This window comes from Anser anser (assembly GCF_964211835.1).
Source record: "Anser anser genome assembly, chromosome: 1".
NCBI lineage: Eukaryota > Metazoa > Chordata > Aves > Anseriformes > Anatidae > Anser > Anser anser.
In genome coordinates this window covers 159,699,258-159,719,671 of record NC_139720.1, presented here as the reverse complement: position 1 = coordinate 159,719,671, position 20,414 = coordinate 159,699,258, and the positions used below count along the sequence as shown (strand labels likewise).

Sequence of the window (20,414 nt, the reverse complement as noted above, 5' to 3'; positions counted from 1 at the left end):
AAAGAGAAGGGGACAGAAGTGTACATTAAGAGCCTGCTAACATATTATAGATATTTGCCTTATTGTTGGTTATGCTAGCCATACTGCCAGGGTTCAGGAGCATGGGGTACCAGTCACAAGTGTCCATAGTTAAGATATGTAATGAAGTTGAAACTATCACCTGTCCCTATCATTTCCATTAAAAGGTCTAGTGAATGAGTCATCTTGCAAAAGAAAAATCATCTGGGCATTCTGTTGCACCACCACAGAAAATTTAAGAATCAGACTTTGTGTAATTATCTCAACTATTTTTAATCTAGATGGACATTTTAGAGGTGAACAATGGAAAATGAAATACAGTTGAAAGCACTATGAGTAAATGATTCTTTACTCATTTCATATTGGTTCCATGTTCCTAAAACTTTTTAGTAACCAAATTAGTTAACACATCTCCACAGACACTCTAAATTGATAAGGCTTGTAGAGAAATATCTTAAATGGAGAAGGATCAAAAAAAAAAGGCTGACCGCACACCATACTGTCTTGGACTACTGAAATGTTTTACTTGGAACCATAACATTCAGTTTCACCATTTAGAAATGGGCAAAACACTATGCTTACTAAAAACTACTCTGCTTTCAAATAAGACCTTGCTTATTTCCAAGATTGTAACATAAAAGCCAGGAGAAAACAAAACAAAACAAAACAAAAAAAAAAAAGAAAATGAAATCTGCTTGCAGTATTGAATATAGTCTTTTAATACTCCAAGATTAAATCTTTCTATTTAATTTAGAAAGAAATGTTGTCTTAACATTGGTTAAGATCCTCAGGCAAAATTTCTGCAACATCTTTGATGGATTTTACATCACATATAAATCTACTTTATTTACATGCATTATTTTTATAAAAGGAAAGACATAACCTTTATAAACTACTAAACTGGCAGAACACAGACGCTTCCTATTTTTGTTCTTCCAAACCATTCTGAAAAAAAATATATATATAGAATAACGAAAGAAAGAAAGAAAGAAAGAAAGAAAGAAAGAAAGAAAGAAAGAAAGAAAGAAAGAAAGAAAGAAAGAAAGAAAGAAAAAGAAAGAAGAAAAAAGGATGATCTTTGCTATATTTCCAGGGTTTTTTTCCAGTTTTTTGGTTGGTTGGTTGGCTGGCTGGCTGGTTGGTTTGCTCCTGTCTCTGAAGAGATGTGAATTATTGCAATACTTTTGTGCGCCTTACAAAGGGCTCCAGAGCACGCAGAGCGTGCTTCCAGTTTCAAGAGGCCTCAGGGACTGGCACGTGCTTTTGAATGCCACCTGAAGGAGTGATGTCCTAACATCAACCAGAATAAAAGATATGAAAGGAATAGTTAGTGGGCTGCTGGATGGAGTCCATAGAGGATTAGAGGGCATCAGAAATATGGTAAGAGAGAAGTAGAGAAATGTGTTTCTATATAATATATAAAAATATGGAAAGAGATCTGTAATTAGATATGGAAGACAAAGAAAATCTGAAAGGATTCAGCATAGTAGGTGAAACAAGATGGTATTGCACTCCACCACATTTTCTAAGAAAGATGATCATTTTCAATGACAGCTTCTATATTTTTCCTTGATTTTATTTTCTGACAGTACCCAACTTTTGTCTTACAGAGAGAAAGTCAGTCTGCTTCATGGAATCTGCAAGAACTCACCACGAGTAGGAAGCCTTTCCTTTTATAAGAGCAGATGATTGTCTGCATCTAACAAGGCATCTTCTCCTGTCTCATGATTTTCATAACGTTCCTTTTTTTTTGCACATATTGACAGCTAGTGGCATGAAAGGCAGTTTTCTAACAGTTGAGCTCAGCAGGAGTCCTGAAAGGTAAGATATTATCAATTAAGTGATCACATGTCACTAAGCGTCAGAGATGCTGCTTCACACACAGAGCCTATGTTATTTTTTCATAAGACAGCAGATCCTGAGTCAACAGGAACTGAGTGGCATACTCCCATTTTCACAATTACCTAATTCATTAGAATTGCTAGAGAAATGATCACAAGTTGAACACATATGCTTATATAAGTGTGTCCGTATGTATATATGTAGTGTGTATGCCTGGATATGTACCTCTGCACATAGACCTATGCTTCAGAATGTGTTGTTAATTGTGTTTGCTGTTATGTTTGTTGTTGTTGTTTGTTTGTTTGTTTTAAATTCACTTACTTGATATCAGAGATGCTGGTTGTAATCTATTGATCTTTTTGTCTGACCATTCCCTCTATGTCTTAAAATTAGATCTGAATTCAGCAGGCATTTGCAAAGAGGAACTCAGAGACCAGAAGTGATTTGTTTTTTCTTTCTTCATCAGCACAGTTTTGTCAGTGCTGGATTTCTAACATCTTTGAGACAGTGAGGTGTAATAATTGAGTTTAAATTCATTTTTCATTTTCTTGATTTATCACTAAGAGAGATGCAGTATAGTAGGCTACTTACAAAATGTAAATACTTTATTAAGGTTGGTTGCAATATCTGCAATTGAAATAAAGGACTTCTGTTTTGTTGTGTCACATTCATTTCTTCCTTCTGTCTCTCTGAATGTCTCTGATTTTGTCATGACGTCTTTACATTTCAAATTTAGTAACCATTTTTATCTGTATAATCCCATATTGACCATCCAATCATATGGAAAAAATAGTTATATTTTCCTCTACACTTAGCAATTATATTCACTTTTATGTAGTCAATATTTCATACCAATAGAGTGTTTTAAATTATTAAATAAGTTTGTGAGTTGGTTTTACCCATCTGGGCACTACAACTGCTCTCTTGCTCCCCCTCCCCAAAGGGCCTTTCCCTTTGGGAAAAAAAAAAAAAAAAAAGAGAGAGAGAGAGAAAATACGATGAAAAGGAACAGGGAGATCACTCCCCAGTTATCATCATAGGCAAAACAAACTTGGCATGGGGAGATTAATATAAATTATTGCCTATTTATAACAGAATGGAACAGTGAGAAACTAAAAGCAAACTAAAAACACCTTTTCCCCATCCACGCTGTACTACATCCTCCTCAAAAGTGATGCAGGGGAATGGGGAATGGGGGCTGTGGTCAGTCCCTAACGCGGTTATTCCATTCAGCTCTGGCACTCCTTCCTGGTCACTCTCTGCCCCTGCTCCACCTTGGGCTCCCTCCACGGGCTGCAGCGTGGAGATCTGCTCCACCGTGGGACCCATGGGCTGCAGGGGGATAGCCTGCTCCACCAGGGGCCTCTCCACAGGCTGCCGGGGAACTGCTGCTGCGTGACTGGAGCACCTCCTGTCCTCCTGCGGCACTGACCTTGGTGTCTGCAGGGCTGGTTCTCACTCCTCGCTCTCCCAGCTGCTGTTGTTCAGTAGTTTTTGTCTGTTTGTTTGTTTCTCATTTCTTAAATCTGCTCTCACAGAGGTGCAAACAACATCACTTATTGGCTCAGCTCCGGCCAGCCGCGGGTCCCTTTTGGAGCCATCTGGAACTGTCTCTGATTTGACATGGGGCGGCTTCTGGACTCTTCTCACAGAGGCCACCCCTGCTGTCCCTTGCTACCAAAACCTTGCCACACAAACCCCAAACAGTTTTTTTTAGGAGCCATGACTCTGTAGTAGATTTCTTTGCTGCCGTGTTGATACATGTACAGGAAAATTAATTTTAAACCCTAGGAAAGCATTGGGTTAATAGACAGAAACTGATAATTTTGGTAGCATTCTAATGACTAACTTCTCTGCTATGTGCCTAAAATGCATGAAATTTATATATAACATGAAAGATAACTGTCATACACTTTGATTACATTAATCCAAATCTAAATAATTTAAGATGATTTTATTAATCTTTCACTTGCTAATTCTTTCTCCTTGTTCCTGACATCCTGCCTTTACAAAGAATGAAATCAAAGTTGTGTGTGTATGCAAAATTTCCAAATCAGTATGTACTAATTATTTATTTTAGGGTAAAATGTTTCAAGAGGGTGTTTTTTTGTTTGTTTGTTTGTTTTTGATGAAGAGTAGGATGCTCACCTTGAAAAATACGGTCTATTTTTGTATGAAATTCCAAAACAGCAGTTAAAGCCCTGGGACGCCTGTTTTTTTCCTGAACAACAAAGAGCTGACTCAGGTAGTTCATGACTTCTTGACTGGCCTCAAATAGCAAAAAGAAATCATACAAAGGAAAAACCACCCTTAAACCTATCAGCTGTGTAAGTATTTGACCTCTGAAATTCAGTTCAAAGGGAAACACCTTTCCCCTTTCCTTCTGTGACTGAATTTCTGGAGCAAATGATGCCTAAGCAGCTTGGCAGTACTAATTAGGGAAAGTATAAAAGAACATAACAAATTAATAACCTGATTACACATGGTGCTGTGCTATGAAGTCTTGCACTTCATGACTTTGATTCTGCCTGAGACTTGATGCAGGGAATATATGTATTTGTACTTTGAAAAGGAATGAGAGTGATTGCTTATGCAAAAACTAGTCTATAAAGTTTGCTACTCGGACAAGTCTGGAAGCCGTGGTGTAATTAGTAGAAAATTAATAGTTATATGTTCTTCAGACTCCTATGCATGCACAGTGGGAAGCAACATCAGTCATTTTTCTTGCTTAGTCCTATTCTCTGTTTTCTCTGAAACATGCATTTAATCCATTTATGTTATAATTAATTCTGGACTTCCCTTAACAGTTACTCTTTTCTACTTGACATCCTCTGACTCCCACAAGCACACATTAATATGCATCAGGGAGCAATATTTTGATTACAAAAGAGACCACACAAATCTTCATGTGGTGTACATATCAACAAGTAGGAAACTGTATGTGTGATAGGTTGTTCATCTTAAATAAATTGAAAGGGTTTGTTTTATTCTTAAAACTATATCTACCTCAGGTTGCAGATTTATGAATTAGAGTTGGGTCATATCTGATATCCAAGCAAAGAGAATTTTTTTTTTTTTTTGTTAAGGACATTGGTGAATAGGTCAAAGAAGAAACAGAGAGTGGGAGCTGAAGTTTGCCCATCAAAGTCTTTTGGATATCCTCTATCCTTTTCTTCAATTATTCTTTTGAACACATAATTCTTTTACATTCCTGACATCATGGTGACCTTCTTCCAACAGAAAAACTGGAGTCTCACTGGATATTCCCTGTTGATGAGAAAATCACTCTGGGAATGAAAATGTGCAGATTTCAATCCTATCAAGACTATTAGGGGAAAAAATAAAATAAAATACAGTATCAAGTTCGGTATTTCTGTATGATATTTCTGAGCATAATCAGATACTTCAAAGACCTAGAAGGAGGACACTAGCTTTGTGGATCCCACCAACCTCAAACAGAAGACAATAGGCAGATATCTAATTATCTCTCTCAAATTTTTCACCAGAATTTTTCTCACCTCTCAAAAAGGCTGCAGAGGTTTTTTGTCTCATCTAGTCTTCTGAATTTAAATCTGGATGTTCAAAAACTGTTTGGATTTCATCATAAGTGTTAAGATGGTCTTTAAACACAGAAAATTGCTTTGTATTTGCATCTTTTGATTGATTGATTTGTATTTGTATCTTTTGTAGAGAAATTAGATAATTGTGGATGTGTAGACTGGGCACTAGATTCAGTTACAAATCTGAGAAAGTAATCCTGACTACTTACTGAAAGTAAGCCATTAGAGATTTATGGGTTACCTTCTTTAATAAATGTGTAGGGAAAAATGATTTAAAATTATATTTCTTATTTTAGGAGAATTTAAATTCATTTTTTTTTATTTATCCATCTGTATTTGATACCTTATTTTTATGTTTTATATATTCTTTTTAAGATAAAGAATATTTAATAATTTCTATTCACTTTATACGTCACATGTCACAGAATCCTGTGATGTGGATCTAGTAAGTAAAAAGCTTTTCTTTTCATTGCCTCATTTTCTTTTGATTTAAAACTTAACACACACATTGATAGTGATTTCACGATGTTACGAACAATGTCAAAGAACTTTTTAAACTGAATTATAGATGTTATCCAAAGCCCGCATTAGCCTCTATTAAAATTCAGCTTTAATAGCAGTGGCATTTGGCCACAATCTAAGAATATTCAGAGTTCTAATCAAGCTTTAGTTTATCCAGGAAACTAGTCTATAACACATGCTTTCAGGACATTACTCTATGAATTCAATTATCTTTTGTGTGTCCAGAAGGGAAGAAATGAACTGTAATATAACAGGGATGCTACTTTGCTAATCTAGAGCTCATTGCCATATAAAAACAGTATTGATTAAAATGCATATTTAAATTCACAAATGCCACAAATATCAGATGAATATAAATGATATCCTACAAATTAAATGTTATTGGAGAGGACTCAGTTTTGAAAGATGGTGACTGTTTGCAACAAGAGTCTCAGAAACCTCTCTCCCGTCCCTGAAGTTCATCATGAACTGAAGACACTTGGAACCTCAAAGGAAGTTCTCAAAGGAGCAAGACAAAAGCAATTACTTAATACAAAATTTGTCCAGGTGCCTACCAGGGATGATGGTCACAGGGAAGATTTATTTTTTTATTGTTCAAATGTGCTTTATGTTTTGCAGTCAGAAACAAGAAAAACTTTTTCTTTAAGATCTCTCAGTCTTTCTACAAGAAGTTTTCATTGTTATACCTTCTGTTTAAGCCTGGAGGAGAAAAGACCTTTGAATATTATGGAAGAGCCAGAAAATATATAAACTATGTCATCAAAAAGGACAAGAAGAGGAGTTAATACTGTAAATGCTAGAACCCTTCTCTTGTCCAAGCAGTGAAAGGAAATTAAACATAGGAGGGATTAAATATAGAATCTGATATAAATCACAGGAAGGTAAATAAAAATATTTCACTGCCCTTTCTGAGCACAAGGGCTACAGTTACTTATTTAATCAAAATGTTATTCTTTCTGTTAGTCCCTTTGTCCTCTGGGGAACTAGGAGCAGCTCCACACCTATCAATAGACAACTTCAAATGCTCTTGACTGATCACTATTTTTCTCAGTGCTCTGGAAATTAGAATAACTATTTCTCTCATCTTTCTATAGAAAATAGCATTTAGTGCCCTTTTAACACCTCCAGAAATAAAAGGAAGGACTGAGTGTTGAGACTACCTAAGCTTTCACATAGATATTAACCTATGTAACTAAAGACTACAAAGACATCTTCAGCATTCATGAACTCACCTGAAAATGGTTTCACATTTCAGCTGTATTAAGAAAAGTTATTGTCAGTGAAGTTAGTTGAGGATTTTAATTTGCTCTAGAAACCTAAAATAATAATAAAAACATATATATATATATAAAATGCTATATTTTAAAGACAGAAATGTACTTTTCCACAGTTATACCATAATAAAATATTACCATATTTTACTTGTTTTTTAAATAGTGTGACACCTATCAGCATCTTCAGTCTATGGATTGAGTAAAAGGTATCCAACATATTGCAAACGATGTCTCTTTGCAGCTTACTATTGCCATATTTCTGGGGAATAAAGAGTTGAGATAACACATTATTTTAACCTGGATAAAATTTTCATCAAAATAGTTTGAATAGTTAGGCGAGGATGACTGTTTTTTTCCTTTGGAATCTAAAATGAGGAAACATAAAATGTTTTGCAGTTTTCCCCTAGATAAAACCTTGATAGTTGAGTTCTGTACAAAGATATCTTTGAAACTACTTTATATAATCAGTACTTTTTTGGTCCAGTGAGGGAACTGAAAAAATTAGAATGTGAAACTTAAAACCAAAATTCAAGGTGAAACATTTTGCATCTAGGTTTACATTATGCTTCCATTAAGTTGCGTTCTGAAGAGAAAGTTTAGTGTATCATTTCAGTCTTAAGACGTGAGAAGTATTTTGTTATATCAGCCCACTAGGCCTCTGGCGTTATCATCTACCTCTTTTTTGTTTGTTTAAACATCTCAAAGTTGAAGAACTGACATCCATCAACTTTTTGTTTTAGATCAGAAGGAAAGTAACAGTAATTGATTCCAAAAGCTTTGAATATTTTATCATGCTACCATGCAATGCTTACGTGTTCATAATGAAGGCAAGGAATTATGAATCAGTTAAGTAAAAGGAAAGAGATTCTAAAACCATAAGACCTTTCCTACAGGAGAGATTTAACATCATTATTTTTGAAATATGACCTTCCCAGCAGCATTTGTAATTAGACTTCCAAATTAGAACTAATATACTCTCAAAAACAGTCTCTCTGTTACTGAATATATCAACTTCATTCTACAGAAAAAGCAAGCTTTCAAAATAATGTTGGAAACTGTATACTACAGAGAAATATAGATATTCTTGAATCTCAAATAATAATATATATCATCTACCTTGTGAGGCACTAGCAGTGAATATTAAATGCAGATCCATTTTGCTGTCAGACTTAAAAATAAGATGTAAAATATGATGAAATAAAATTCATTAATATTAGGAATATTTTTTACTCTTCTTTCTACTTCCGTATATTAGTGCATAGTGAAATATATATATATATATACTGTTCATAAGCTAACGGACATATGAAGTTGTTTCCAGATTTATTTTTACAGATAACATAATATAATTTGTACAATATTTATGGTTTGGAGCCAAACTCTGAATCATAAGTTAACTGAGACCTTATGATCACAAAATGATGGGAAACAAGTTGGGAAGACAGCAAGGTATTCTAGAAATCATTACAGAACCTCCCGTCTCCTGTCATAGTGGATCCAGGACTTCAGAGTACAAGAAAAACAGTTCAAACTACAGGGGAAAAAAAGAAAAAATCTGCTTTGTGACACTAAAGTTATTGATAACTCCAGAGTGAGAGGGTTGACATTTCTTAAAGGCTTGCAAAGGACTTTCGATCTTCTTTATTTTTATTTCATATAATTAGATTCTGTTTGATTCTAAACTTCCAGGAAGATAACATATCTTTAAATTTTGTCAGAATATACAGAAATCAGTCAGAGTTTAGAGGTAAGACATTTCATTTTCTACCTCTGAGACTGACCTGATGCTCAAAAAGGTACTTGTCTCAGTACTGGGTAAAGGTATTGCACACTCCCACATCTAGAGAGAAAAAGAGAGAGAGAGAAATGGCTTTCTAGAAAAACATATGAAGGAGTATAATAAATCCAGTTTCCAGAGTACTAGATTTCTTTGGGATTTGTGAGACATCAATAAAACCATTATTACCTAGTGTGTACAGTTTTCAAGTGCTTGTTTTATCTAGGACAAAAAGTTCAAATGTGTTTTGAAAATGTACTCTGTCCTCCATATATTTTTGAAGAAATAGGTTCACAATGTCCACAGTGAATAAATGTAGAACTAGAGCATAGTATGCATAATAATATGATTAAAGGTATAGTCCTCAATGGATTCTTTTAAGCACTGTTTCTTGTTGCATAGCTTTTCAGAACAGACCACAGAGCCTTGAGATAAACTTTTCCATGAAGATTTTCAATTTAAAGTTGAATTTCTGAAAGAATAGGAAAATATGAGTTAGCTACTTTGAAGTTACTGAATCATGAAAATGTGTCTTTCACACCTAAATTTGATTGCTTAGGCTTTTTTTGCTCTCTGATGATTCAAAAATAGTTTCATTTTCAAACCTGGCAATACATAGTACTACAGGAAAGGTGAGATTTGAAACACAGAGTAGCAACTAAAAATAAATGCATTTAAAGATAAAGAACGATTTATATACTAAGTACACTCAGTTCCTAAATTTGCTACTATTGTTGTTGTCCTGCATGGTGGGAATGATCCCGCTAAACTGTAACAGGAAAATACTATATTGGTTAAATTTTCCTGTTGATCATGTACATATTTGCAAGTAAAGGAAGTAAAACAACCGCATCTGTTGTAAATTCCATCTGTGCCAAAAAGCAATAATGCTAGCATATAAACCAAGAGAAAACAGTATGTATATGCCAATAAACTAAACTGTAACATTCAGTGCCTTGCCTTATGTATACAACATTATGTATACAACATTGAAGTATTTAATTTTATTGTCAGTATGCTAGACTTTATAAATCATTTTAATTGAGAAATATCTCACAACAAGCAAAACCTTATTTTGATAAATGGACTCATTATATAAACTGTACAACAAATTTAATAAGTGGACTTGATTGCAATCAATAGGTCAAATTTTCATAAAGGGAACAAACAGTGGCAAACAGCAGCATCTAAAATCACTGTGAAAATGCTTTGAACAAGCTAAGGATTAAGCCATACTCTAAAATAGAGAACTCTCGCTGAGGCATACTCTCTCTGAACCATGCTGGGGTGTCTCTCTGGCATCAGGTGGCACAGTTTGTTCTTGGCAGAGATTTTGGGAGCTGAATTAGTTGCATAATGTATGCCTGAATCTCACACTAGAACAGGACTGCACCTGGCAGCAGCATTATGCTCCCACATCTTATGATGATTGCAGTCATAGAGATACCGTCATCGCTACCAGATGGGAATGAAGGCTGTGGGGGAATGGGACATGTATGACACTCCATTATGTGGATAAAACAGTTGGTGCAAAGACAGAAAACAGAGGGTAGGAGTTAAAGATAAGTTATCACAGTGAAAGGAAGTTACCTAGAGGTCTCCGAAGATATTTTAATATTTTCATATGTATTTAAACAGCTTTGTGCATGTATGTATCTAGAAAAGTGAGTAAAGGGTGGAAAATCTTCTGATTATATAAAGTTATTAAAGGAAGTAGGGATAGGGGAAATTGTGAAGGACCTTATGAGACTGACCAAGCAATAAAATGGAAGATGAAGTTGACTGCAGATTAATGTAAAATATTACACACATGGAGAATATATTCCTGCTTCAGATAGTATAACCTTGGGCTTGGAGATGACCATTACTATGCAGAAGCAAGAAAAAGAGTTTCGTGAAAACATCAGCTCAGTGCTTAGCAGCAGTAAGAAGAAAATGAGTGATGTTTAAAGAATCACTAGTCCCCAGATCTGGTCCCCAGAATTTTTCCACCAGGAACACGATTCGACAGAGCAGTCAACCATTTCTTTAGCTTTTTTCTTTCTGGGCAACAAAGTACAAAAAGGACATTAAACTGTTGGAGAGTGTCCAGAGGAGGGTGATGAAGATGGTGAAGGGCCTAGAGGGGAAGATGATAAGGAGCACCTGAGGTCACTGGGCCTGTTCAGCCTGGAAAAGAGGAGACTGAAGGGGGACCTCATTGCAGTCTACAACTTCCTCGCGAGGGGGAGTGGAGAGGCAGGTGACCTATTCTCCATAATCACCAGTGATAGGACCCATGGGAACGGTGTTAAGCTGAGGCAGGGGGAGTTTAGGCTGGACATCAGGAAGAGGTTCTTCACCAAGAGCATGGTCGCACACTGGAACAGGCTCCCCAGTGAAGTAGTCACTGCACCAAGCCTGTCTGAATTTAAAAAGAGATTAGACTGTGCACTTAGTCACATGGTCTAAACTTTTGGGTAGACTTGTGTGGTGCCAGGAGTTGGACTTGATGATCCTTATGGGTCCCTTCCAACTCAGGATATTCTATGATTCTACGATTTTCACAGGCTCTGTACTAATTTTCCTCACAGAATGACTAACAGAAATATGACCCTTATGCACCTTTTGCAGTTAATTCATTAGGTCAACTCTAACAACTAAGCCCCTTGTCAGGTTATTTGTCTTAGCGATAAGGAGCAATTGACCTTAAAACACTGAAGCCAGGTAGATGAGCCTATTCCACAAGGTCCCTTGGCTCCACCCTTGTTAAGTGAAATCTGCCAGGTGTGGATCATTTGACCTTTGCTATATAGGAAGCATGAGGAGTTGGGGGGAATTGTCTCCTCAGGGAAGTTTGAGGCTTGGGTTATTTTTGGTGTTTTTCTACTATGGTGAAATGAACTCAGTGTTCAGTAGGCTGTTTTTTCTTCATGTTTTCTACTGTTTCTGTAAAGTAGTTTTAGAGACTCTATGAGCTAGTTACATTGGTGGTGCCTTCTCAATACAGTAGAACCCTGGTGGTACTACTTTACTGGGAAGTAGTTTAGCAGTGACTGAAGTTCAGAAGCTGGCAGGTAAGTGTTTCTGGGTTCTACAGTTGTTTAGTGTTGAGGAGTTTGAGTACTTCCTTCACCTTGACTGTTTTCTGTGAAGTTACTTACATGGATTCTAAGCTTTCTTCCCAGCCCTGAAAAATAAAACAAAAAACAAACAAGCAACAACAAAAGTAAAACAACCTCAGAAGCTGAAGTGCATGCAGGTAAGGCTGATTTTGAAGAATGTTTTTAAGTATTTGTTAAGATTGAACAACAGGTCCACAGGTCCTTATAAACCATTGCAGATTGTCATTGTCAATCGCCATGTAAATTAAGGCCATGCAAGTACCTTCTACTGTTTCATCTTCCCTTTCATTTGTTGTCTAGTTACTACCAAATATTACATATTTGGTGAAATGTCCTAAGAAACATTACCTTTTAACAACTTTTTCTTTAGGTCTGCCAGGAGCTGACAAGGTAGGAAGATATGCTTTTCTCTTTCATTCTTGTAGAGTTAGAGACAGTGTCAATTTAAACTGTGACTGAGGCTCTGCAATGGTGCAAGTCTGCCTTACTACTTCAAATTTAGTGATGCAACCGAAGTTGATATTAATTAACTTTCAGGGTTTAACTAATTTAAAGATTTTGGACAATAACAATTACTTGAAAACATTTCCACAGGTTTATTTTCTTCATTTACATTTGTTTGCTATCTCCATCTCATTCAAAGCAGTCAGGACTGGTTTGCTTCTCTCTTCTCTGGAAACTTGCACTAGGAACCACTGTTAGAATCAGAATCCTGATCTAAGAGTACGATGAAAAATGTTGCACTGCAAGTTAGAAACTGGAGAGGAAAATGTTCATGTATACGTAAGAATTGTACTCAAACAGCTGATTACACCTTTTCTTACACCTTAACAGATGCTTACACCTTTGAAGGGAAGACTTTAAACCTGAGAAGCAACAGGTAGTTTTCTGTGTTTCCCTTGGGGATAGTGTACTCTTCTGTATTTTGCTTCTATACAAACAGTTCAAAATTTTAAAGTCATGTTGTCAGTCATACAACCAAACAACCTTGCACGGCATTACGTGTTCCCCTCCAGATAGATCAAGCCCTGAATGCAAGGTCAGACAAGTAACTAATGCCAACATGTAAAACTAATTTGTAAATACATTACTTTTTGGCAGGTTTTTTGGCACTTTGTGGGGCTTAACTGTACTGCAGTGAGAAGAATGTCTTCTGATGTGAACTGAAATTATACCTTTATGCCACAATGTGTTGTGTTTTTTTTTTGGGGGGGGAGGCAGGACAAAATTCCTTGTGGATATCTGAAGAAGTTGCAAAATTAGTTCTAGCTCCTTTGACCACTAGCACAAATTTTCATTTTCCCTTCATAAACAATTGAGAATACACATACATTCAATACTTGAAATTAAATTGTAGACCTTGTGAGGAGGTCTTGGAATCAATTAGTTTAGTTTATTGTTTTTATCTTTAAAACTTTAAACTTTAATCTACTTTAAACTTTAATCTACTTTCACTCAATACTAAAATGATTAAGTTGTGTAAACTGTTTTCACCTTGGAATCTTGTACTGAAGAACAACAAAAGATCTGCGTATATCATCTATTTATGCAGAAAAATATAAACAATGTTATTTTTCCAAGAATAGCAAGCTGTGTTTGAACTCATGATGGTAATCTTCCCTGGGCTAGATATTAATTTCTCTACAAGATGTTCTTAAGAACGCTATTAATACAGTGTAGTATTATTTTAAGTGAATTTTCTTATGTTCTTCTTCAGAGTCTTCATCAGTTTCAACAATCAAAATTGCAGTAATTAGTTGGGACCAACTGAGTATCCACAGATGAAATCAGTTCTATTTCTTTTCAAATTACTGGAAGCACTAGGCTTTGCCCAAGGAATACTTTGAAAACAATGATTTCAAGGATAGGGCTGAACAACTTAATACTTAAAACTTAATATAAGTATCGGTTTTGCAACTTCTACTTTTGTAGTGCAAGCTTGTAAAGCCAGATCCTTCAGGAAGGATCATGTCTCAATCCCCGCTAATTTTTTATTCCTTAACAGGTATATGTTTTCTATCTTGCCTTACAAAAACGTATAGCAAGAGTAGCTGTAAGCAATTCATGCCCTTTTCCTATTGAGGAGAAAAGAAATCAAGATCAAATCCAAACAAAACAAGACTTTCTAGGATGGAGTCATATAACCATATGACTACAGCGGTATTGTCTTCTAGATTTTTCAGTGGAGTCAGCGCAAATAGTATTTGACTGTGATAGCAATGCTGTTTTATCTCATCATGATGTAGCTGTCATAAAGTGAGATGTGGTAACGCTACATGTCTATATGCAGCTTTATTCTTCTTTTGGGGGGAAGTGTTAAGAAATTCTGATTATCATTTTTCTTCAGAGAGAAAAGACTTCACACTTTCATTTTCTGAAGCCAAAGGCAGTTTAATTTTCTCAAGTGACCATAAATTCCAGTTGGATCACTTCTGTTTACAACCCATTCTCCAACTTCAGAGTTGTTATGAGGTGTAACATTATCCTTAAATAAGCAATATTCATTTTAAGCTATGTCAATGCAGATTGTGCTTAGTTTACACCATGCTGAGTGAAATGACCTCATTGTAATACTTGTGCTTCAGAGGATGGGTATATTTAATTCCTATTAAGAAAGGACTTTTTGATCTTAAAAAATATCACAACTACTGTTTCAACAATATCAAAAATACTTGAAATGGAATACAGAACAGGAATTCAGAGGGCATAAAAGTACATAATGTGAAAAGAAAATTAAGTCTTTACATAACAACAAGATAAAGTCAGAGGATTGACTGGGTGAAAAACAAAAATCAATAAGGTTCTATAAATTTACTTTACGATTTGCTTCTATTTGATACTGATGAATGAATTACCTGGAATTTAAGCTTCCAGTTGAATTTTTAACCAGGCATTTAGGTATCTGCAAATACATTGGTACTTGTGTTTATCAAGATCTGTTTTCCTTTTCCAATTATAATGATACTAGAGATGTTTTAGACAAAAATAAATTATAGAATCCTTTTTCTAAAGGATGCAAAATCTTGTCTGAATGACAGCGTTATAGTGCTCTAATCTCTCTGAAGAGAAATCTCATTAAGAATCATAGATTTTATGAAGAAGAGACAAAAGATAAAATGCAAAGCGTAGTCTGACAAGATGACAGGTGTTTGTGGAGTCTGTCAAATGGTAAGCATTTTTAGGAAGGTATGAGACAAGCTATAAATATATTAACACATTTATCTAAGTATTTTACAGTCCAAGGCAATAATTATATAGTGATGTGAATTGTTATTTTATGATCTATTAAAAATAAAATGTTTGAATAAGTATATTTACATTTTAATTCTAATAAATTTTCAGCTATGTAAGCGAACAAGCTATTTTCTCATCTGTTTTCTTCAACCATCTTAGCCATGATTCACATAAAAGAAATGCCTTTAGTCTTGCCTAATCACTAACTCAAATAGAAACAATTTAATGTAAATAACTTCACTAATTCTCCCTTTGTATAATTGAACCACAGAAATTATTACGGGTTTTGGCTAGTTCTACATATAGTAAATACCCTTTTCTGAACACAAAAGGGTTACAGCTGTTTCTATAGAGTGGCATTATCACCTTCTCCTGGCAGAATTTTGGCCAAAATCCAGCTACTATGTACACTTATACCCATGTTAGGAGACTCAGAGATGAAAGAGTAAGGGATTACATGTTGGTTATTCCTCGAGTTTCCCTGAGATTCATTAAGTATCTCTCTCCAGAGATTACTGGGAAAAAATAGGTGAACAATCTGTTGTGAATGTACTTTTTCCCTGACCAGATAAAACCATACAAATAGAGATTTTTCAGGACAGTGACATAAACATTTCCAGTTCTATCTATGTGAAAATAATTATAGTATTTGAAAGATAAATTTACCTTTTGGTCCAGTACTGTGCTTTGGTTTTGTTTGTTTCTACTTCAAGAATGTTACAGTTCAGGTAAAAATGTGCCAGTCCCAAAAGCTGAAGAACCTGAAAGCAGTTAACGACATATAAAATCAAAACACTGAAATGTACAATTTTTAAAATACCATTTCCAAATAGACCTAGTTTCAAGGTACTCCCATACTTTTTTTCCTTTTACGTGAGGGTTTCAACTAAAATCACAGTAAAATCAACACACTTGATTAAATCATACCCTATTTTTCTTATTCAGACTGAAAAAAATGAAAAAAAAAAATTGTAACTTTTAACCTGTAGCCATCACTTTTGAGCCTTTGCTCTGAATATTTTTTTATGTATTTCTTCTCAATTGTCATTCAATGTGAGACTTATTTGGAGAGCCCATCTTTACAAATGAAAGGATAGTTTCAAATTTTTAGTGACGATTAGCCTTAAGTGTCTCAGTACTGTGTAGTCTGTCATCCTATAAATGAAGTCAAACCATGGGAACAGACCTTGGCATCACAATAATCATGACTGCAATGCCTAAAAGTTGGGCTGTTAGGTACCAGGTATTGATATTTCACAAGTTTCAGATGGACTACTCAAACACGAAAGGGGAGACAGACTATCGGTTTGGGATTTGCAATATCTACCAAATGAGAACTGAGAGAACAAAATCACAGAATGGTTGAGGTTGGAAGAGACCTCTGAAGGTCACCTGGACCAACTCCCCTGCTCAAGCAAGGCCACCTAGATCTGGTTGACCAGGACCATATCCATATGGCTTTTGAATAACTCCCAGGAGGGAGACAACGCAACCCCTCTGGGCAACCTTTGCCAATGCTCAACCACCCTCACGAGAAAACAAAAATTCCTGATGTCCAGACAGAACACCTCTGGTCATGGGCTTTCAGTTAGACTTTGTGACTCTGATTGCAACTTTTTGTGCCCAGTCATTCATCCAGTTTTCAAACCAACTCAATGTCTGCTTGTCCCGCATATGCATCATTAGCTTTTCTATGGGGATTTTATGGGAGACAGCTGTGAAAGCATTACTGAAATAAAAGTGTCTTTTCTCCACCTAACGTGTTATAGAGTGAAAAGCATTAGAGAAAACACTGAATCATAAGTATCATAATTTTTATTTATTATCTTTACTGCTATAAAAAGAAATTTGCAAAGGTTTATCATAAAATAAAAATGCATAAATGATAAAAAAAATAGTCTGATAGTTTGAGGTTAGTAAAGTCATTTTAAACTGCACAAAAAAAGTAGTTTATTCCCCATCAGACAACTATTGAATAAAAACTGCAGTATACTGATATGATACTACAATAATGAATTGGTGAATAACACCATTTTAATAGAATATTGTCTGTGCTACAGACTTTGAAAAATACAATCTCAAAAAGTTGTCTGAATAAATATATACTGATACACACAATGTAAAATCGGTTAGAATAATAGAATGGAATTTCTTTCGGTAAAGATAATGAAATTGCCAAAATAAGATTTCAGAACTACTTGAAAGTACAGAATTAAAGGAAAAATCTGTACAAAAATTATTGAGGATAAGTGTTAAGAATTCACACCTGAGATGCGGTGATTGAGAGATAAAACTTGCTCTAAAAAATTGTGTTTTGATTTCAATTCCGCTATTTTCTCAGAACTGTTCAAAACAGTGATTGTTTTGACATTTTCTCTTTCCTGCTCTTTTTCTTAAACTAAAAGATAACCTTGGCATTAAAGCACTGATTTTTGTCTCTATTTTTTAATATATTTTTTGATATATTTTTGTAGCTTCCCTTGAGTTCTGGGAACAGGCATGACAGTTTTTACTACTTGAATTTATTATGAGTAAAAATCCTGAACTAGGTTCTTGAAAAGCACTAAACTATTTTCAAATAATATTAAAGTTAATACTGCTCTGGTTTATCAGTTGGGATTGTATTTATGCTGTTATAAGTATCTACTGACTAAAGGTAATCCCTTTCCTAGTAAAATCAGTGGGAGTTTCAGTAGATACAAGTCCTACAGTCCCTGAAGGAATCCAGTAGGCTTGATAATCAGCTATATCAACCTGTAAATCATGTATGAGGTAATATATACTTAAATGAGTTTTACTGTGTTTCAGAAATTCCAAATTTGTTGTCAATCTGCATAACATAATTCACATAGTTATCTAGCACCATGCTAAGTTACTCCACATATGGCCTATCAAAATTTAAAATACTGGCACACCTGCTATTTCTAACAGCATCCATGAAGTGCTGTGTCACCAGATTTGTCCAAACTCTTGAGTCTAAAATCATGTCTATTCTCTAAAAAGAGTGGGCATTTATAGTGAAAGCTTTCTTATAATGTTCTGCCTGCTAAATAAATTTTTGGTCTTATATACACATATAATTAATTTTGTATGTGCCAGGTAATTCTGCTGATTTCAGTGGGCCTACTCAAAATTTGCATGCTTAAGACTATGAATAAGTATTTGTCCTGTACAAAAGTCCTATACAAGTTCTTAAACAGCACCCTCTGCAATAATATCTGTCTTTCCCCCCTTTCCTCAAGTATAAGTTTTTGATTTTGGTGTCAGTGATGACATGTATACCTGCTTTCTAAACACTGGACTGAAATCATAAGTCTTGCATAAATCCATTTTTTAATCTGAAAATATGTTAAGGAAGTGGCGGCTCAAACTGAGTTGAAAAACTGAGGAGCTGAAAGGACTCAATGTTCTGTGGGTTTTTTTGTTGTTTTTGTTGATTGTGTTTGTTTTGTTTGTTTTTCTTTTAATTTTAACTCTCTTCTTTTTAACTCAAGTAATAGGGGCTTACCTGATATGTTCATTTTGTTCTTCTAAAAATCCATGCAATTATAAATAAGTCAAATTTTACACTTTTTCTTGACTTTGAATTGCTTTTTACAATTACAATACCAGATTTGGCTACTTCATGCCTTGTATTCTTTAGCTTCCAAAACAGTGCACAGCAGGATGATCTGTCTCATCATATAAGCTGAAAACTCAAGTATGCATATGATTGTCAAGTACAAGACCTGTATTTTGTCTCCCTGTTAGTAGAAAATTGGGTCATGTGTGCTGTTTGATCCCGTGGTGACCCCTTAAGTTAGGTTTTAGATTATACTGTAATAATTCAGAAAACGTTTTCTTCTTTGGTCAAAACACAATAATTTCAGTTTTATGTATTCCTTTCAGATAACTCTTTTGTTGTTACAATTATAAAACTGTATACAAAACATTATGGAGTGCCATGTTTCTCTTAATCTTCCTAATAAAGCACAAAATGATGTTGTCCTTACATCAATGAATTACCTGAACAATTTCCAAATGTCTATGCTATTGTTTTTTCTAACGCATACAAATGAAATATGTTAGTAGGAAGTAAAAAGTCAAAAGCTGGAGGATGAAAGCTGCTGCAGGTGTATTGTTTACCATGGTGTTAACTGAAAAGCAGATGAAGAAAAAACAGATCCCACAAGTGGCATTCAGAAGTCTGTCATGGATAAAAGAATAGTGCAAATGTGGTGCCTGGACACATACTGATGATGATGATGATAATAATAATAATAATAAAACAGTTCAGGGATCCTCATCTCAATTCTCCAGACTAGTTGGATCCAGGATCCTTTATGTCTTCTCCTTTGCTAAAAGTTTTTTTTGACTCCATAATCTTTGACAGGAAGGATGGAAAAAGTTTTCTTGGAAAAAAATTTAAAGTATATTCATTAGAGAGCTTACGTAGGTAAAGCCTCAAAGGCTTTCCATTTTCCTCTGAGTTACATGTCTGCTAGAAAAATTATACTTTGTGTGTGTGTGTTTTCAGTGGAATTTAGCTGACCTTCAGGTGGCCTATCTACTTAAATTTGTTTCATAGAGGCAGGAAGATATAAAAGCACCTCTCTCTTTAGAATAAATACTTCCAAGTATGTATGGAAGAGAACAGTAGATCACCTAGTTAGGTTCCAAAAGGAATATTTATAACTTTTTTTTTTTTTTTTGCATCCAGTAACACCACTTGGGCTAAAAATCTATAAAAACATGGAAATCTCAAAGCTATCTTTGTTTTTATTGATTATTTGAACATAAGTCTGGCTTGGTGGAGTTGGCAAGAACCTAGTTAATAAACAAATAAAAAAGAAGAAGAAAAAAAGCCACGTGCAACACTACAGTTAAGTTCTGTAAAGACTTTGAAACTTACACATCCTCTTGTGTGGAGATTCACACAAGTAGCCTAACTGATGCATCAGAAACTTGCAAATGTTGAAATAATACAAGTAGTTTAATATGAAGAGTCTTAGTTTTATAGACCTAAGAAGCATATGGGAAAGGTAGTAGACAACCTTAGATAGTTGTACAGATCTCATTTTATAGTTCAGGTTCTGGGGGGTTA

The 20,414-nt window shown here is 34.9% G+C and overlaps 2 long non-coding RNA genes across 4 annotated transcripts; one reads left to right on the top strand and one right to left on the bottom strand.

Annotated features, from left to right (window-relative positions):
• Nucleotides 1-7,423: 7,423 nt before the first annotated feature.
• LOC310892727 lies at nt 7,424-10,360 on the bottom strand. The gene is made up of 3 exons (XR_014578338.1): nt 10,230-10,360; nt 9,183-9,465; nt 7,424-7,475 (listed from the first exon to the last, which is right to left on the bottom strand). It is a non-coding gene; the product is annotated as an uncharacterized lncRNA (long non-coding RNA).
• Nucleotides 10,361-11,685: 1,325 nt separating this feature from the next.
• Nucleotides 11,686-15,991, top strand: LOC310892726. 3 transcript variants are annotated; one of them, XR_014578336.1, is made up of 5 exons: nt 11,686-12,049; nt 12,149-12,234; nt 12,468-12,487; nt 12,932-12,977; nt 13,199-14,094. It is a non-coding gene; the product is annotated as an uncharacterized lncRNA (long non-coding RNA). The 3 variants fall into 3 exon arrangements; XR_014578335.1 differs by lacking the exons at nt 12,468-12,487; nt 13,199-14,094 and adding an exon at nt 14,103-15,991 and having other exon boundaries at nt 11,688-12,049; XR_014578337.1 differs by lacking the exon at nt 12,468-12,487 and having other exon boundaries at nt 11,689-12,049.
• Nucleotides 15,992-20,414: the final 4,423 nt, after the last annotated feature.